Below are 21,116 nucleotides of genomic sequence, written 5' to 3' on the forward strand. Positions count from 1 at the left end.
ATATATATATATATTCACTTATAGTTGACTCACTTATAGTTGACATACAATATTATACAATGTCAGCTTCAGGTGTATAGTGCAGTGATCAAGCCTCTACCCCATCCATGATACAGTCTCCCTAGCAAGACATGTGACCATCTGACACCCTACAAAATATTTATTTAATTTCACAATAAAAAAATAAAACATAAACAAACAAACAAACAGACAAACAAATTAAATAAAAGGGATTATTCAAAAAAAATTAATAGCACTGGAGATTTTTCTTGGGCAGAAGCAGTATGAGGGCCGTGAAAAGATTGCAAGTCTCCATAGGCCTTGACTAGCCGACAGCATATCATAAACATAAAACACAGAAGTTCCTTAAGGTACAAGAGGGTACACGTGTGATTTGCTGAAACCTGAAGTGAAAGGCGTTCTTTAAGACTCTTAGCTTCCTGAGTGCTTACAGGGCTATTCCTTGGCAAGTGCTTATGTTATCTTCTGCAGCCCTCTACCTTCCCTTCTGCATCACCTTCTTCCACAGGTACCTACATAACCCTCTTAGACTACCTTGCTTCCCTCTGTCAAAGTGAAAGGCATTATGCTCCACCAAAACGCCACTGGGTTTAGAATGACTAAATGCCCTACCCATCTCAGGAGTCATGGCCTTGAGAAAGAGAAGTCCCAAGGGACCAAAGCCTCTCCTAAAGGAACGAATGGCTGATGATTCGACCTCAGGCCCAGTGGCCCTTGGGTGGGGGACATATGTTGGGTACCCCTCAGACACCACTGTGCATGCAGCTGCCTACTGCACTTCAAGCGCTTGGTTGGAAGAAGCCACTTGCTTTTAGATTGGATTCCTGTTCTGGGGGACTAACAGCTTGAAAAGACAAGGAGGACGGAAGTAGGCTGACATTCTTACCCAAGAGGCGTCACAGACAGTGTGTGTTGTTGCAGATGCCGAGTTAGTGTGTCTGAATTAGAGAAGCCTGACCATATGTGCCCTCTGGCTTTTCTTCCTTTCTTCCTACTCAGCAGATGCGGTGATTTCAGAGGACGGTGGAAACTCAAAGGCAGGGAGGACCGGGGCGGTCGGTTGTCTTTTCTGAATGCATGTTTTTAATATTGCTTCAGTCCTGAGGCAGTTTTTCTTTTTGTATCATCATTCATCAAGCCTTGTCAAGCTTCCTCCTAAGTATCTCCCCAATCTGTCACCTGGTCACCCTCACTGCCCGTGAGCATCTCTTACCTGGCCTACTGTGATACCTCTAGTCTCACCTCCCTTCCAAACCATCCTCCATACGGGCTGATCTAATAGGCAGACCTGGCCATGTGAGTCCCTGCTTTGGATTCTTCAGTGTCCTCTCATCGCTTCCAGGACAAATTCCAGATTTCTTGGCCCCGCATACAAAGCTCTCCATGCTCTGATTTCATACTCCCTTTCTGAGTTCATATTTCACTACTTGTTCATAAGCATATGAAATCGCAACCATATGGAGCTACCTGCGGTTCCCCGCCATAGCATGCTTTACCACGCTTCCTCGCTTTTCTGCCCACTGTCCCTGCAGCATACAGTGTCTTTCCTTACCCTCTCTTGTCTTCCTGGTGATGTCCTGTTTCTCCTTCACGTCTACTCAGTTGTTGCTTTCTCTGTGAAAGCTTCCCTGATTTCACCAGGCTTCAGGACAACCCGCTTCTTCTGGGGCCCTCTGGCGCCTTATACCCACCATGACTGGCACTGTTTGATTGTACTGTAGTTCCTCGTTTCTGTGTCTATCCCCACTACTAGACTGTGAGCTCCTTGAGAGCAAGGAATGTCTCATTTTTCTTTGCATCCCAAGCGTCTAGCAAATGCCTGGCATGTAGTAGATACTCAATAAATGTGAGTCAAATGAATGAACTTCAAAAACGGGAGCTTGATGACATGTTTTTAGCCACAACGTTAATCAGATAACATGAACAAAGGGAAACGATGGCTAGAAAACCCATCCTCAATTGTAGTTTTTCAACTGTCCTCTGTCTGCCTGTGTCTTATTCTGCTCTGCTTCTGCTCAGTCATTTGCAAATCCTAATCCTAAATTTCGCTGGATGACTTAATACAGGACTGTAATACCTGAAGCCCCCAAATAAACCTGCTTTGAAAGAGTATAATGGAAAGCTGAGATAGCATCCCCCCACCCCCGCCTTCTCTTGCCTTGGTTTCTGCTGTCATTCCCTCCTTACAAGGCAGTGCTGTCATTCAGGACTAGTCTGGAAATTGCACTGGCCTATCAAGAGGTCTGTCAGCCCGTGTCTGCACCTCATTAATAGAGTGACAGGTCACAGTTCCAGTGAGATCCATTGTTTTGTCACCCTCTCTCTTATACATTCACAACATGGCTGACCCAGATTCAGAAAGGGCTTCATGTTTTTTCTCAATGCTCTGGCACACAAATGAGAGGTACATTTCCAAAGAGAGTCTGAGTTGTCATCCCCTCGGGAGATGATGGTCCAAGAAGCGGCCTACGTGCATGCAGCCTTCAGAGGCGGGCTGTACATACAGACTTTGGTAGAGCCTTGTGTGAGACACGGGCCAGGTGCAGTAAAGTCATGATAAGACTTCGGTGAAGAAAGTACTTATTTTAAAATACAGGTCTCAAGGAAGGATATGAAAGAGGGGTAGAGAGAAGCTTAGGGTCCTACAGTCAGGAGAAGAAACAGACTTCAGGGGTTATGTGGAAACCCAAAATGGGAGGAAAGCAAGTGAGAGGTGAGACAGCCTTACAAAGAGAGCTCAGAAGGGTGTAGGTTAAAACGTGAGCCTAAATAAAGACAGGGTGGAGCGTGATGGAGCTTTGAACCTAATGGAATTTATGTGGCTAAAACTCTGATGAAGTGTGGAAATTCACTCTATTAAATCTTGATGCACTTTTCAAAAGCACTTAGCATTAGAATTCAGCCCCAGTCCCTGGCACCAAGAGTTCGAAACATTGGATTCTGGGTCCCTAGTCAAAGCAGCCATCTTTGATGAGTGGTAGCATTACTTTGAATTATTACTAAAAAGGCATGTCCATAGAACAATCACAGGATTTCTTTGAGCGTTCCCGACTCTTACCCTGGCTCTAGTGACAGGAGGCTGACATGTGTGTTAGTGAAATACATTTGGGAAGAGCTGGGGTGAGGGGTGGAATGTCCAGAAAACAGACAGTATTCTGAGATATGCAAATAAGCAGATATCATTATATTTGTGAGTTGAGAGATCATAAACTGTTATTACAATGAAATGTGCATGTGTGTGCACCCATATTTGCTTAGGCATGTAGGCTTGTGTGTATAGCGGGGACATTTTAATTATCTCTTATCCTTGAAATATTTCCCTGCTTCTTAGAATTTCTGTATCAATACTAAGGATGCTCAAAGTCTAACAAACTTGATTGTGAAAGGTCAGTTTTGTGGTTGAAGCATGCTTTCAAAACAAATGATTTGTTTTGTTTGAAAAACTTAATGTTAAAGAATTTATTAACATTCCAGGCAACCAAAAAAATAATAATAAAAGACTGATGTATTCTGCAGTTGGGTTTAGAATAATTTTCTGGGAACTGCATCTGAAAATAGTAAAAGACCTATTTATATCAAGTGGAAACTGAGGCTTGCTTGCAGATGGCGTTTTATTAGGAAATGAATGTGTTAATAAATGTAGCTTTATACTTGATTTCATTACAGATGTTTCTGTTTATTTTTTCAGTAGGAGAAAAATCTTCGGGTGTAGGTAGCTTTGCGTTTTGGCGCCGTTCGTTTGTAGTGTTGTTTGGGAAGTACATAATTGCATACGAATGAAAGGATCAGTGACGTGTATTAAGTGTCTCCATCCTAAGTCAAGAAGCTTTCATGAGAACAGTACTAATGTGTGGCGTGTCATCACCATAAAGGGTCATTTGCTTTCCAAGCTGCTCTTGGCTGTGACTTAACACCATCTGAGGCTCCAATCGCCTCAAAACTGGGAGTCTCTTATAAAAGTGTAAGGGAACTGATGTGAATGATGGGATTTGGCTGTAGCTTAGTTAGTGGCTAATTTTGTCAACCGGCTGAGAAGTTACTGCTCACATTTGTGACTGTGCCTGTTTCGTTTTATATGCTATGCAATGGACACGGTGAATGTCATTAGCTTTATTTATTATGAGGTAGATGGGAAGTTCTGGTCCCTGGTATGAGACCTGAAGAGAATGCTGGGAACTTACCATTCGTGTGCTGGTTGTGCCCAGATGTGCACATAGGAACCAGACAGGCAGCTGCTTCAAAGAATGGAAAGCCATCCAGCTGCTGCGTGCAACCCATGCTAAGCATTTTTCACTTGATGTACATTACGAGTTTATTTTTTGTCCATTCTTATGGAAATAAAATAATATCCAGTGTAAGGTTATATGTAGCTGGTCTAATTGCCACCCCATTGGAAATGAATGGAGACACCCCTGAAAGTCCTCACCCTTTCCGACAGAGACCTTGACCTTAGCATTTATTCCATACAAGTGTAGGATCCAGGAAGCTTTGGGTATCCTCTACTAGTCCATCACCAGTGGGTGCTTTTTGTTTGTGTCTTTTGACAACCCAACTCCTTGGTCACATTCGTATTAAAATTCATTTTCCTTACCACGCTGCTTCATTTCCGTCTATCTTTAGTGTCTCCCTAAGCTGAATGGTCCCAACAGAGCATCTGGAAAGGATAGTTAATAGTGTAAGTAGAACATGGAGCCTTGAGTTCTTTGTGATGCAGAGGTCAGAGATGCTAGAAGAGGATTCAATTAAGATAACCATATTTTGGTGATTAGGAAAGGTGTCTTGGGAGTGATGGTTGAGGCCACTCTCATAATTGTAGGGCTGTTTCACCAGACATTGATGCATAGGAATAACCCCAGAAGGTTTCACAGACAAAGAATGTGAGAGAGATTTTGAACTTGAACTTGAATACTGGGCAGAATTATAGTAAGTGAAGAGGGATGTGGAGGGCAGTTCCTGTGTGCAAATTAGTGATGGGTGGAGAGAAGGGCAGATGCCAAAAATAGCAGGTGAGAGCATGCAAGTTATACTCTGAGGATAGGCCAGTTTTTCAGCAACTGTGGGTTTGTAAGACCAAAGTGAGATAGGGCTCCAAAGCCAGACCTTTAAGTGTCTCAAATGCCTTGATTGACATATTTTTTTCTATGTTTTTTCATTGCAAAAATGCGTCATGACTTTTCCGACAACCCAACAGCAGCCAAACTATGATGCTGAACTTGAAACTTGGCTTTCTCAATGGCTTCATGGGTGATGACCGAGAAACTCGCTCCAGCCAATTGCTCTCACCAATTTTAGCAGTAATTTCTGAACTCCTGTGAACTCGACTCCCTTATAAGAAAGCACATCTCATTTCTTGGCCTGTAGGCATCAGCTCTTCCTCAGCATGCGTTCCCCAGGCTCTTTGTAAAGTAGTGCTGAAATGGTGGTTGTAAACCATGCTCTCCCTCCCTGGGAGTCCCTGTTGTTTCTTACTCCCTTTCCCTCCACTTTCTTTTTAGCACTAGTCACTCAGAAATCTATCTCAACATTGGCCTAGTAAAGGTTATGCACATGCCTGTGCTTTTTGCTTACTTCTCATTTCGTCATGTCCTGTTCTTTTGCATACTTGCGTGTGTGGGGGCATGCATGCGCACACGTGTGTGTGTGTGTGTGTGTGTTTCTTATCAAATCTGTATGTAAGTGATTCTAGCCATCAGCATCCTGGAACAATGTCAACTATTTCAACATTTCATTTTTAAAAATGAATTAGGCTACTTGGTGTCAGTGCAACTGTCTTAGTGTTTTATGCTTTTAAACCCCTTGTCACTTTTAAATTTGGGGGCTTGGAAGAAGCCAAAAGATTGACTTATTCTGTAAAAAGAAAAAAAAATACACACCGTTCAATTCTCATAGTATACAAATTTAAGTCATCATTAATAATGATGTATTTTAAAACTTCACTATTAATAATTTTAGTGAATTTTTTATGAGCTAGCTCAAAGTAAATCTTATGTGAGGCAACAAGTGGAATATTACAAAGCATAGTTTGGATGAGGTCTACTGAGTTGTGGCTTCCACTTGTGACTTGAACTTGCTTTGTAAACTTGAGCAATTTTACCTCTCTAGGCTTTTTGTTACGTGTGGGAGTTTAGACTAGCTCATCAGTGAGCTTTCTTCCAGCTCTAAATCTCTGAGGGTGTGCCTTTCCTTTCAGTTAAGCCCATACTCACATTATTGGTAAAGTAACTTCAGCCATTCCCTCCCTCACTCATACCCCTCCAGGAATATGGGCATTAGAAGAGCGTGAAGGGGTGTGAGCCCAGCCTCAACACCTCTCACTATCACCCTTTAGAACTGTTGGGACAATTTGAAGACTGGGTCATAATGGGAAAACTATAATTGGATCATCTTTTGGGATTGGATACCAATTCAGCCTGGAGTATTATTATATTTCAACTCATTAAAAAAAAAAAGATGAACAGCTATATGCTGCATTTCACTGGAAGATACCAAGCTGTGAACTGAGCAAATAGCCTTCTAATCCTTTTGTCACCACCCACTAACGTAATGAAAGATGGAGTGCTTCTATTTTCAAATTACTTCTAGGAAAATATTTTGACAGATTTAGTATGCAGTAAAGTGATAAGCTTTTGTTAAGTGTGTTCCAAATCATCCTGTTATATCACTGGATATATCGATTAGTTTAGTACATTCTGAGCCAGTCATAAAAAACAGCCTGCTCACATTCTGCGTTAAAGAATAAGAAAAATTGACAGGTAGATAACCATATTGATTCAGCCCAAATAGTGAATGCTAAGGGCTTTAGGGAAGAGTTATAAAAATCTTTATGGCTGTTGTAAGTCTCTTTAGTATTTTTGTAATTGATGTGAAAGCAAATAATCTTCACTTAACTATCTTTTCAAAAAGTACTATACTTTTGTTACCACATAGAGTTTATGCTATAGGTAATAGTAACAAAAACCTATATACTTTATAGTTCATAAATGCTCTCACACACATTATCTTGCTTTTTTACAGCTTTGTTGAGGTGCAATTGACAAATAAGAATTGTATGTGTTCAAGGTATACAATTTGATGTTTTGGTATACATATACGTTGGAAAATCATCTCCACAATCAAGCTAATTAGCATATCTGTCACCTCATCTAGCTACCATTGTGTGTGTGTGTGTGTGTGTGTGTGTGATAAGAACACTTAAACTATACTCTTTTAGCTAATTTCAAGTATACAATACAGTATTGGTAACTACCGTATTTACCCATGTATCAGGCACCTTAATTTGGGGCCTGAAATTTGAAAAAAAAATGTATTACATAAAGTTTTTGAACTCAAGTTTTATTCCTCATAAAATTCATACAATTCCTCATCACTGTCAAAAAGCTACAACCACTGTATAAGACGCACCCAGGTTTTAGACCCCAAATTTTTTGAAAAAGGTTGTGTCTTATACGTGGGGAAATATGGTACATCACATTGCTGTATATTAGCTTTCCAGAACTTACTCATCCTGCATAACTGAAACTCTGTCCCCCTTGACTAATATCTCCCCACTTCCTCCTGCCCCCAGCCTTCTTATTTTGATCCAAATTTACAAGGTCTGGGATTATCATCATTCCCTTTTCGCAGATGTGGAAATGTAGTCTCAGAGAGACTAAGGGTTACTTGACTAAAGTCGCACAGCCAGCAAGTGGCTGTGCTGGGACTCGAACCCAGGTCTTGAGTGCCATTTCCACCATCGCAGTTGGCACCATGTACGGTATGCTACTGTATATGTATGGGTTAATTTTCAAAAAGTAGCTTCTCTCCTGGCACATACGGGGCAAGAAAATAATAAGCTGAATCCAGCTTAAGTTGAAATTCCCTTGGTGGGTTCATATTTCAAAAGTCCAGGGCCAAACATACCAATAGAACAATTTTTCTTGTGGTATTACAGGTTACAGTCATGTGTTTTTCATTTACAAATATGGTGAGAAGTAGTGTTTTTGCAATATTCCTAAATGAGTAACATATGACACAACTTGTTAGAGGACCTTTTTTTGGTTCATAAAGTTTCTGAGTTTTTGTCTGTTTGGTAGAATGACTTTAGCAGAATGCTCAGACAGCCTAACTAAAAATCTGGATTTCTGTGGCTAAAGCACAACCACCCTCGAGTTAAACGTTAGATGTGAATGAGAGGTCACTGAAAAGCAGACATGGAAATAATTGCTGTAGGACGAGTGAGACTTCTCGCAAATGTTTGAGCCCCCCAAGTAGATTCATTTTGAAAATGCACAGATCATCGAATTGCAAGGGCAGTTTGCAAAGAGTAGCTAGGATCCCTGGCTTTTATTCAGAGATACTAAATGGGTGAGTCTCCCTGGACCTCAGCAAAAGAATGCAGATAATCTATAGACTCCTACTCAGAAAAAGTACTGTGAGAAGAAATGAACTAAATAAATAGCTGTGTGTGGGGGAGGGGGAAGGGAGCGTTGAAAAATTCACAAGACTGGTAATGGGAGATAAATTCATTTTCTATAGATGTCATAACAAAGTATCATACACTGGGTGGCACAGACCAACAGAACTGTATTCTCTCACAGTTATGGAGGCTAGAGATCCAGAACATCGTGGGCAGGACTGAGCTCGCTCTGGTCACTCTAGGGGAGAATCATTCCTTGTGTCTTCAGTGTAAAAACTAGTCTTAGCCTGTGAGCCATACAAATACAGGCAGTGGGCTGGATGTGACTTGCAGAACGTAGTGTGCTGAACCCTGAGCTAGATCTAGACAAAGCTTCAGCCAGTAAAAACATTTGCCTTGCTCTGCCTGCTATCAACAGGAAGACAATTTTGCGTAGAGAAGGGAGGAAGGTCAGTCCTGCAGCTTCTAGAGAGCAGAATCCTAGACACCTCTGTTCAGGGGTGTCCTTGTCCCTAGTGACTCATGAGGTGATGGGAATTCTGTCTTCTGCTTTCTTCAAATTGGAATGTCTGAGCCACCAGGGTAGGGGACCATTTGCATACACAGGCTTGGGCTCAGAATCACAGCATGCCAAAAGATGACCTCAGAGATAACCACTCAAAGAAAATCAAGTCTATCATTTTGTCTAGGGAGAAGAAGAGCCCAGTCCAAACCCCATTGGGATTCCGGAATCCCTTATGGATTGGGGGCACTAAAGTATGTATTTGACTTGAGGGTGGGTTGGTAGGGATTTCTAGGTTTCTAGGAATAACAAATCTTCTTGCACAGCCTGAGACGTTAGGTTAACGGGGGCAAAACGTTCACGGGTCTGTGGCAGCTCCTATAGGCTATTCATAGCTGATGTGTAGGGCTGTGTGTGTACATCTGCATTTGCCAGTGTCCATCTGTCTCTCTGCGGGGCCTCATAAAGCCAGTGGGTTTCTGGGAGGTGAACGCTAGAGAACGCTGGCAAAATTATCATGAAGTTTTTGTCCAGCCTCCAGGAAAGTATCTAGGTTCTGAGGTGACTTATAATGAAGGAGTGATAAAAGAAAGGATCTATTATTTGAAGCCTTTAAAGATAGAATGAGGTTGAGCTAATGCTCCAAGAAACTAAAATAGTAGGATGATGGGGAAAAGGAGGTTGTGTCTTAGCCAGATGAAATGGACTGCATAAAACTTTGGAAGTTGGTGGGGTTTCAAGGGACACGCTTCCTGTGATGTGAGGATGTCATGATGACTCACTGCTTGAAAGTATGTGCCACAGGAGATTGTGACAACTATGTTGCAATTTCATTAAATAGGTTGGTGGCGGGAGAAGTAGCTGCCATCTTGTAGTTTCAAGGGTCACTATTCATATAGACTGTAATATAATGATGACTCCTGAGCTGGAGAAGGGAATGACCCTGGCTTTAGAGCACACCTGCCCTTTGACCGTTCCCTTCCTGTCAGCATCTCCTATTCATCCAGGTCTTGATGCACAGTAACCAGGGAAGCTGGCCTCCTCTGGGTCACTCAGAAATGCCCTCCCAGGCACCTGCTGGAAACACAGACCAGGGTGCTCACCCTCAGTGGGGCCTCGCCATGTGGTCTCACCTGTGTGTTGAGGCACCCCACCTGTCGCTCTGCATCTCTACTCTATTTAGTTGACTTAATGTGGCTTTCGGATTCTTGGGAAGATGGGAAGACCTAACATCCCTTTTCAGGCAAAATTGATGGGTGAAAAGGACCCACATCACAGATTTTGGTCTGAATGCACAATCCACCTATAATAAATCTCAAAGAAATTTGTCTTGTTGGATATTTGGTATTTGAGTACAACATTTGGCCTGAGGACAAACCTAACAAAGTGTAACATTTCAAATGGTTCACATTGACTCTGATACTATGAATTGTGATACTTTACACATACAATATGATACGCATTGTTGGAAAGATCCTTTAGAAGAGAATACCTATAAGACCTCATATCTTCTTTTATCCATTCCTTTTGTTTATTCATTAATTCAAAAAACTTTTGTTGAGCACCCATTGTATGCCAAGCACTATGCTAGGAGCTGGTCGACTGAGATGATGAAGACGTTACCTGATCTTATGTAGCTTAAATGAGGGGATAGGGACACAAAACTAGAACAATCACAGTGAAATAGAATAGATGGTTGTTCATTATTCTGCGGGAGCAGAGAGAGCAACTCAGGGTGACTGAGGTATTCAGGAAAGCTTCTTTAAGGAGATAGCATGCTAGCTCTTGAAGTGTGGCTAGAAGCTTTCTTGGTGAAGAAGTGGTGGTGTGGGCATTTCCTGAAATGTCAAAGCCACATCAAGTTGTAAATGGGCCTGATGACTCCTGGGATTCAGAAGACAGAAAAGAATCAACTGTGTTTGGGGAGTTAGGAGGAGAGATTGGGAATATTAGGGTCACGGTGGCAGCTCTAGGTGAGGAGCCTTTTAATCCTGTAAATATGGCAGATGATGTTTTAGAAGTCATGTCCTGCAGGGACTGGAAGAGGAGTGCGGGGGAAGAAAGAAGTTGGCATGATAGGGCTGGTGAGGTTGGATGGCAGAAAGAGCACTAAGCAGGCTTTTAAAATATTTAAAATATTTCGGGCCAGAAATGCCAGCAATCTGAAATAGGGCCATTTTTGAGATAGATTTTTAAGGTTGATTTGATGAGATGCAGTGATTAATTACATGGGCCACTGAGAGGAAACCAAGAGAGAGGACCTGAAATGTCTCTGAGGTGTATGGTGATGCCATTACCCAAGATGCTTTTCTTTGACACCCAAATCTTCACAAAGCAGGTAAGTTTCTTCTTTTATCTCTTTTTTTTTGTCATGCTGTCATGATGTTATAGGCTTTGAATGTCATGATATTTGATTAATGTTTGCACAGTGCTTCTTGTGCAAAGCTTTGTATGAAAAAACATGATTATTTTCTTATGCTTCAATGAAGGATTTATTTCCTATAAATGGCATTTTTGGTTCACCACTTAAAAATTAATATCTTAACTTGAAAAGATTTTATCGTCCTTTAGAGAACATGGGAAAATATGCTGAATAGTTTCTTAGAAATCGCAGAAGTGGAAGTGACAATTTTCTGTAAGTTATGAAGTATATTAAATGATGTTTTGCATTTTGGAATTTTTGGAATTCAAATGAACACATTTCCAGTTAAATTTCTCTTGCAGTGATGGCTGTGGACTTTGTGATGATCCTTAATTTTTGCCTTTTGACTAGATGTCTACACAGGGAATGAGCTCACAGTGGAGAGTTGGGGTAACCTTCCACTCAATACCATTCCCCCCACGCCCGTGATACAATCTTCAGTGACAAATTGCATCCTCTGATTTGGAGTAGTGTCATTGTGACTGTCTATATAAATTGTCACCTCAACACTGTTCGGTTCTACTCCTTGCCTTTATGTGGTGGACTTGGTCATTGCTTTTCAGTTAAGGTCATGAGTTTCTAGTAGTGGAAGCAGGCAAAAGGGATAGGATTTTGCACTCCATAGTTACACAGTTTTGCAATTCCATAGGATTGGAATTGTGTTTTTCAAGTATAGAGAAATTAATTATAATGTATTTACTTGATTTTACTTATTCGCTCTTCTTTTGTTCTCAGCTGTTTGAAATTCTCTCTGTAACTCCTATGTACATCCATATTTTGAAATTATTCTAAACACAGATACTTTGGGAGCTGAGAGCCTCATTTTTTTCAGCAGAGAACATAGAAGCCAGGTGGGAAGAAGTCTCACCAAGTACCTCAGGGCACCTACTGACAGAGCTGAACCTTGAACTCTAGACTTGTAACTTGGGACATTAATTTTAAAGAATAAAGTGATCAGCATCTTAAACCGCAGTGGCACAATGTATAGAATTAAAGAATCATGATGCCGGAAGGACTCTGCCAAGCCATCCAGTCCAGCTGGCTTAATAGAAGTGTGCATTAGGTTGCCATTAGGCTGCATTCCTGACTCAGGAATGGGGAAGTCCCTAAAGGTCACAGGTCAGACCTTCATCTGAGAGCACTTGCATCAAAAATAATCAAGTGAAACATGGAACTTGGCCACTTTCCAAGACTCAAAGATACAGATACAAAGTTCCTTATTTGGGATAGTCTAGCAAATATACTCTAGATGGTGAAAAACCATCTAGCTTCCACATTTTGACTTATCCCTACCACATAAACATGTTCATTTCACCTTCTGGGAGGAAAAGGAATTTGCAGCTGCACTGTGTTATTGAATTTTCCCGAAATTAGCCATTAGAGTTTGGGAAGATTGAAAGATGCCTTCTACATACATAAAACAAACAAACAAAAAAGGGCACTCTCTACATTTGCTTTAGCACTGGTTTAACTAACTCTTAAATAGAATTAGTCAAAATGGATGTTAAAAATTTCCCTGTGTTACATATCAGTGCTTTGGAACGTTAAAATACCGATTGGGTTGGGAATAAATTACTGATGAAATATTAGATTTAATTTGTGAATTTTATTGTGACCTAATTCATTATGTGATTTACATAGGTATTCCAAGACATATAACAATATACACATAAAAGCTGTATAATAAAACAAGCAAAAACTGTACTTGATCACTGCTGAGAAAAGATTACTGTTATTTTTTTAAATGGAAATCTGATTGTAAAGTCAAAGTGGTATAACAGAAAAAAATTCTCTAATAGAAGTTTTAAAATTGCATCTTCATAAATCAAGAGGAAATAGTACTTAGAGCTAGAAACAACAGTGTCGTGCTTCCTGTTTTGAATAAGCCATTAGGCATTTTTGTCTTTGCATTCCTATTTAATCAGTACAGCATTATTTATTCCAATAATTAGTGTTAACTTTCTTGGCAGTAGGCAATATAATTACCTTTAAAATTTAAATGGGGTAAAAATGCCTTGAGAACATGGTTTAGGAAAACTCTTAATATTTACTTTCAATTGCCTCTTTAATTATTCATTTATGTAGTATTTGGGAAAAAAAGAATCTTGAAAAATGGAAGGCCTCTGACAGAATTACATCTCAGATGAATGGCCTCCGTTCTTCAGTCAACTGGGTAACATCCTGGATCCCTAAGACATTAGCGATGCCAAATGGAAGCTCCGCTACCCATTCATCCTGCCAATCTAAATACATTTCAGTTAAAACAGCCCACACTGCCTTTTCTTATTCTGATTCTCCTTGAAAAGGCGTTCCATCATTATCCCTGTCCCCCTCCTTGCTCAGGTTTATAAAATCCCAAGGTAGTAGGTCACTGAATGACAAACTCTGGCACCTCCGTTTACCAGGCAAGGGGTCCATTACTTTCGCTTAGTTGAAGATTCTCAGTGTCATTTATGTGACTTTTGATTTTCAATATAAATATGAAGGTGATTATTTTGTTAACTACCAGGGGTGCCAAAACAGTGTATACAAATGGACACTTTGGTCGACGTTGCTCAAGCAGTAGTTCGCCATCATCAGAAGTGTCTGGACGCTGATGGGAACCACTTGGAGCGCCTCTTGTCATTGCAGAAGTCAAACGTGACTTGTGTTCATCTTTTGTTATCGGTATATATTGAGTATTACAATTTTAATACAGTCTTTTCCTTGCTTAAAATGTGTATACATTTTTTGGCACCTCTGCATATCAATTCATTAGAAACTAGTTTTTAAGCTTAATAAACCTGATGATTCTGATTAAGCATCCTCGTTTCAAAGAAAAATCAATGTTTCTAAAGATGGAATGAATAAAACTAGCCCATTCTGAGCCATAATGAATAAAAGCAATCTCAAGTTAAGGGCAATAGTTATTCATTCATTTATTATGTATTGAGCTCACCTACATGCATAATGTACTTTCACTTTTTATGAGGGATCCAAAAATGTTAGAAGAAAAGATGGCTGTATTTTTGCCAATTCCAGTCATGGTCCCTGGCACAAAGTACGTGCTCAATAAGCATGTGCTGAATAAGTGAATGAATCCCCTGAGTAACAGAAGAATCCATAGCATATCTCAGACAGATAGACAATAATCACAAGAGAAGGTGTGTTCAGTTGTGTGATAACAAGGAACGATCATAAAGCCTTTCTTGAAGGGGAGGACCCTGAGATTGGTCAGCAAGCAAGGTGAAGGTGAGTCTTCTAGGTGAGGGGAATTAGATGACCAAAGACCAAGAGTAGAAATAAGAAAAAACAGTTTTGATAAGTAGCAAGCAGTCACTCAGTCAACCTCTGGACATTTGTTAGGCGCCTCTTATGGGCAGAGTACTGTGCTGGGGTTTTGGGGGAGACATCGTTGGACAAGACTGAATCCCACATTCCAAGAAACTTTCCTCCAGCAGGACAACTAAAATATGTGCACAAATAACAAAACAAGGTCAAATATCAAGGTTACAGGAGAGTGCAGGGGGCTATGGGAGCCGAGAGGAGGGAGAGGTGCCTGCCAGCAGGCAGATCTAGGATGGGCCTAGGGATGCACTGCCACCGTCCCCAGGTTCTATAAAACACTAGTATGAAATCATGGTAGTTCCTTATCTTTGGGGACCTTGGACCTTTTTGAGAAGCTGACAAAACCTCTAGCTCCTTTCCCCAGAAAAAAGTGACAAATGGACATACCCAAACACTTTTGTATACAATTGCTTAGACTTCTTCAAGACATTTTGTGGATCCTCCAGTGAGTCCCTGTACCCAAAATTGACACCTTTGCCATTGGGTAAAAAAATGGCTTTGGAAAAGGTACAGATCCATATTCAAATGTCAAGTTCATCACCTCTAGCTATGTGATGGGGGCGAGTTTCTAAAGCCCTCAGAATCTCAGTTTCTTCATCTATGAAACGACAACAATAATACCTACTTCAGAGTATTGAGGCATAAAATGAGTTAGCAAAAGTCACGTGATTGCATTGCCGGGTGCCAAACACATTCTACATTTCACAATACCATGTGGCTGTGTGTGTTTCCCTGAGAGCAAGGGAATTGGCTGCATAGCTCGATTGTTTTATTTAGTGCTGTCTTTCCTCTATCCATTTCAAATTATCAACAGACTATTTGTGTTTTAAAATAATCCCCAATATACAAAAGACATTGAGCCTATGGGGCAAAAGTAACTGGGAAATACGATCCCACACTGGATTCCTAGGATAAGCAAATTTGATAATGACCCTATGTGTTCTATTTCGACGTTGATCATAGCATGCTAAAAGGTGTGTGTATGTACATTTGTCTGTGTATGTGTGTGAGTAATAGAATGTTACAATGGGGTTTCTTTGGTGGTTTTGCTTTACCTCCAGAGAGCGTTGTGCTTTCATGCTCCTCAGGTATACCATCTTCATGTATTTTCCTATGGTTTGTTGATTTACTGATGAATGCCTCAGGGTTTGGGTGGGAGCATCCATACTTACACACAGAAACATACATGCGCGCGCACACACACACATGCACAAATCCAAACGTATCCATATATATATATATATATATATATATATATATATATATACACACAAAAGCATGCATAACAACAGAACAAAGCAGGTGGTGACAAATACATACTATAGTTGTTGTACAAACTTATAATGTAGCTTTACAAACATGGCATTTAGTGAAGAAATAAAAGGAGGGTGGCAATGGGTGGTTGGGTTTGAAATCAAAAGTTACTCAGCTGGTCATTGTACAGGTGACTCAAGTTGGCTTTGTATACTGTGAACGTTTTGATTGCAGGGCTTAAACATATGTAAATCCTAAAATCCTAATTTTAAGAAAACTGGTGGAATAAATATTCATTACACAAACAAAGACCCTTCCATTCAGCTTTTCATTGCTGTGCAGTTATTTTCTCCAAAATAAAATGAGTAATTATTTGAAAGTACTTTAGCACACATGCCATGTGGGCTAAGCTTGCTCCTGACGTCTACAATCCTTTGAATGGAAGCGCCAGAGGCCCCCTGTCACCATGGACCACAGCCAAGTTTCATGTGAATCTGAGTCTCACAGGTTACATGGGAAAGAAAGGACTGCCAGACCAGCCTTCTCCTCTGAGAACGATGCAAAATGTATGGTCTAGAGAGGAGCAACAAGGTGTCTTCTGACGCCAGATACCAAGTAGGTATTTTATACGTGTATGTTAGTGAATTGGTGGATGGGTCGACAAGTAGGTAGGTGGGTGGGTGGATGGATGGATGATGGATGGATGGATGATGGATGGGTGGATGGATGGATGGATGGATGGATAGATTGATGGTGGTGGGCATTTCAAGCAAGCCTGGTGATAGAGCAAGATTAGAATCTTCATAATAGATTATCAAAGCATGCTTATTCACTTACATGAAAAATGAAACTTTTTTCAAAACAAGATTCTTGTGCTTTGGTTTGCAGTAGTTAACTTGCTGCATTCTTTTTTTAAATCAAAAACTTATATAAAATGATCCTAACCTGTATTCTTTGGGTGGTTTTTTTTTCTTGTACTGAGAAATTCCAAAAACTTGATGATTTGGATAGGTAGTTATTCCTAAACCTTTGGTCTTTGGTAAAGTATATTGGAAGATTGCGGTGCTCAGGAAGTGGCAGATGTTATTATTCTCATTTTTGTTTATATTAGAAGACCAATAGAGGGCCAGGAATGACAGTAGATGTGTTTTCCTGCACCACACACTTGCCTGAGGTGAACTGAGTGGCGAGATCGGAAGAGAATTTTGCCATTATCTAGCTGATCCATGTCGCCGTCTTGGGTCTTCTTGTATTGGTTATACATACACAAAGCAAGTCATCTATTCTCTGAGCAGAATATGTCTCAGCTCTAGCAGAGGGAGACATGACTCTTGCTTTCCTTTCCTTAAAAGGCTATATGAAAATAGACTGAGGTTATGGATGTACATGTGCTTGTGTAAACTGCAAAGTGTATTGTGTGTGCAAGACGATAGCTGCCCAGATTCTTTGATCTGTCCAAGTGGGATTACATCTGTGTTCTCAATCGCTGTGGTTGTGAAGGGATGTATCAGTCTACATAGGACTCAGTGACTGAATGGATTGGCATTTTAGGTTCAAGTGTCATATTTTGAGCTGTAGCTTTGGATGTTTATGAACTTCAAGAGTTGCCCATGCGGAACTGCCCTTTTCTCCTTTGCTTTCTTGTGGACGGGAGGCTCTAGAATGGTCCTGGATTACTACTATGTTAATTTCACTCGTGTGTTTGCCGTGTTGCTTTTAGGTAGGAGATGTGTCTTTCTGAGCATAGAGTTTATATTCAGGGCCTATTTCTCCCCTCTCATTGATAAGTTGTAACTGCAGTAAGCGTCCCAAACCTGGGTGGCCTTTATTCCACTCACCCTTGCTCTTATTTCTTCTCCCCTTCCTGATCCAGGTGTAGACTTAAGCTCTTCCTGAGTGGTAAGAGACTTTTACTTCCGTTGTGGCCTCTCAGAAGACCACTTTGGTGGGATCACTGACTTTGGTTGGCTTTTGACACTTGGGGAACTACTTAGAGCATTTCTTTTTTAGGACGCAACATTGCCCAACAGAAACTTGCTTTCTGTTGACTTTTCATCATTAAAATGAATGTGTGCCTGATATACATTAATTTGACCTGTATCTAATTGCCCAGAAGTTACCCTGTTTGAGAGCCTATGTAAATGTTGTAAATGAAGATAGGCCAAGGTACCATCTAGATTGGAAAGGCATTGAAAATTTAAAAGCATCATTGTTGGAGAGAAAGAGATGGCGGCAATATTTAATATTCATAGGATCATTATTGTCATATAATTATTAATAAATATAATTGACCCTTACTAATCAGAAGGCTTTTGAATTAGACTCAGCCCTTCTGACTTCTTTGATTTCAGCAATGTCCAACAGTTTTGATTTCAAAGGAAGCTTTTTGTTGGCCTTTAAGTTTGCACATTTAGTTTCAAATGCAGCATAATCCTGCAATGTTATATGTGAGCCCAAAATAGCATTTGCTGTGAAATGTAATACATTTCTAGAAAACATTTTTAAAAGGTTATATAGCAAATTTGATTGATAAAGGGATCGCCTGTAAATGTTTCGCTAATGAGGCAGTCAAATTTCCTAACCGGGGCCCTTTCAGAGGACAAATTCCTGTAACCACTCAAAATAGCACTTAAGCACTTAGAACAAATATATACCCGGCCACCTACACACCTATTTAATTTTTTAAATGTCAGACCAGAGCTCCAAAGTTTGAAAGTGAACCTCAGTAAGCAAGTGTCAATTGAGAGAATAAGCACCCCAGCAGCTAAACTGAGAAATGTAATTGTGATTATTTGGTGAAGTAGAAATCAGGCCATCGCAGTTGCACATTGTTGTACAATAAACTCAAAAGGGAAACGTCTTCATTTCAACTAATATTGTCATCTTTTAACCTCGGGTTTCTTAGTACCTGTTTTTCCATGGGCATTGTCTATGTTGTGTATGTTTAGAAACCAAAGCGGTTCTTAGGCTCCAATGGCTAAGTGAAAATAAATGTGTACTGTTGAAAAGCTTTTCTAGTGTAAAAGGAGAGAGCATTGCTTTTGTGATTTAAGCAGCGTCACTTAGAACAGGATTCCAGGTTAGGCATTTCTGACTAAAGACATTTCTTTTGGTGTTTACGTTCAAATTAAAAGTGTTAAAACCCAAAGTAGAGTCAAATCCGATGTGAGCCAATTTACTCTGAACCACACAGTCCTAGGCTGTGAGAAGCCATCTGTGAAGCCAAGGCTTAGCCCAGACCCTCGCACTGACTCCATGCAGGAGGGTGGGAAAAGGGGAGATGGAAGTATAGTGACCAGTGGCTAAAAGTAATTTAATAAAGAACCTCGCACATTAGGTAGTTCTTGTGTTATTTAAAGCAAACCAGGAACATGTGAATCCAGTGGCTTTTGCTTGTGCAATGGAAGGAGTTATTGCAGGATGCCCAAGGAATATATACTGACTCATCTAAAACATTTGCATAGAGACATTTTTTTTAAAGATTTTATTGGGGAATTGGAGGGGAACAGCGTTGGGGAATCGGTGAAAGGGAACAGACAAGTTGCTGTCCTTTTGTTCTTCTGTCTAGTTGTGGAGTGTGTCACTTCACTGGCCCATGTTGGTATTATTATTGTGCTCTTCCCGAGTGAGACAGTTGCTCGCTGACCATTGGATGGTGGCTCACGGTGGCTCACGGCAGCTCACGCTGGCTGCCGGCCACACATGGTAGCTTATGGGCAGCCCACTGCAGCCCCACTGCAGCCTACTCACGGCAGCCCAGCTCGAGGTCAAGCTGTTGTTCACCATCTTAGCTGTAGAGGGCGCAGCGTCACTGGCCCTCATGTGGGATCCGAACCGGGGCCCTGCTGCTCACAGCTGGTGTCCCAAGCCAACTCTTAACCAACACCCCACTCGGCTGGCCCTGCATATAGATTTTAACGTTTCATTCCAAACTAGCACAAATAAGCACAATAGTGACTTTATTTTCCTGTGAGTTTGATTTTCTTAATATTGTATAAGATATTCAGAATTATGATTGCCTAAATGAAAGACCCAAACTATAGAATGCGAGAATAAAATCCTATTGGACAACTAGCTGTTTTCCTATGTATAATGGGTAACAATTCTGATGAAATGCCATTGTTGATATCAGCCATTTCAGAGTTCATGTTCATGTATATATAGAGGTTATAGAATTTAATGCTCAAAATTGCCAAATATGTCTGTTTTTCTACATAGCTCCCTCCCAGTCCCCTACCAGAATATCCCTTTGTTTTCATTGTTTTTTAAATTACAGGTCTGTTTAACTCTTTGGTGAACTTTCAGAACTTTAATATAGAATGTGTCCAGGTTAAAACTATTATTCTCCCCTACACCCCTCTCTCTCTCCCCCCACCCCCGTCTTTCTCTCTCTCCCTCCTCCCACACCCTTCCTGTCTCTCTCTCTCTCTCTCTCACACACACACACACACACACACACACACACACGTACTTTCATTTTCTTCTCAGCAGGTTTGAAGCCCAAAGGCCTAAGCATTTTTCAATTTCATAAATTGCCAACATGGAATTCAGTAGCATATTGGCCGTGGAAATGTTCAACTCTGTGATGTCTAGCAAAATCTAAATGAATCTGTGGTAACGGAAAAAAATGATAATAAAGTGTTGGGTTCTGTAATGGTTTCCAGTCTGACAAATTTCTAACATTTCCCTACATATTTGAAGCAATCCAGAAACTGAGGAATGAGGTGCAATCATTGACCATATTTTACATGCGATGAATGAAAGGCCCAGATGGAGAGACATGTCAGAGTTTACACCAGCAGCTCTTCTGCCCCTCACATAAATGTCCACAGCAGCCATGACCCCTTCCCATTTGCTCTTCATTCAGAGTCAGTCAGTCAACATGCAGTGACTGAACACCTACCATGTGCTAGATATTGATAAGGTACGGTTCCTATGACCATAGAAGTTATTATTCACAGTGGGCGACTTTTTAAATCAAAAGGGGACCCAAACCTTTGCTACAAGCACTTGGTCCCTGTAGGCAAGTGACTTATCCTTTCCAAGCCTCAGTTTCCTCACCTGGGGATGAGAATAACACCGTTACCAAGTGGCATGTGTATAGTGCATAACAGTGCCTTGTGCATAGTAGGCCCTCCAAAAAGTGTTCATTTCTTCCTCTGCCTTGGAAGCGTTCCCACCCTTAGAACGCTGCA

At 40.7% G+C, this 21,116-nt stretch overlaps 1 protein-coding gene across 1 annotated transcript in view; it reads left to right on the forward strand.

The window, feature by feature from the left end:
- AFF2 (ALF transcription elongation factor 2) overlaps positions 1 to 21,116 on the forward strand; it is a 487,333-nt gene that overhangs the window by 165,533 nt on the left and 300,684 nt on the right. The window lies entirely within an intron of this gene.

Source organism: Hipposideros armiger, unplaced genomic scaffold, assembly GCF_001890085.2.
Source record: "Hipposideros armiger isolate ML-2016 unplaced genomic scaffold, ASM189008v1 scaffold_214, whole genome shotgun sequence".
Taxonomy (NCBI): domain Eukaryota; kingdom Metazoa; phylum Chordata; class Mammalia; order Chiroptera; family Hipposideridae; genus Hipposideros; species Hipposideros armiger.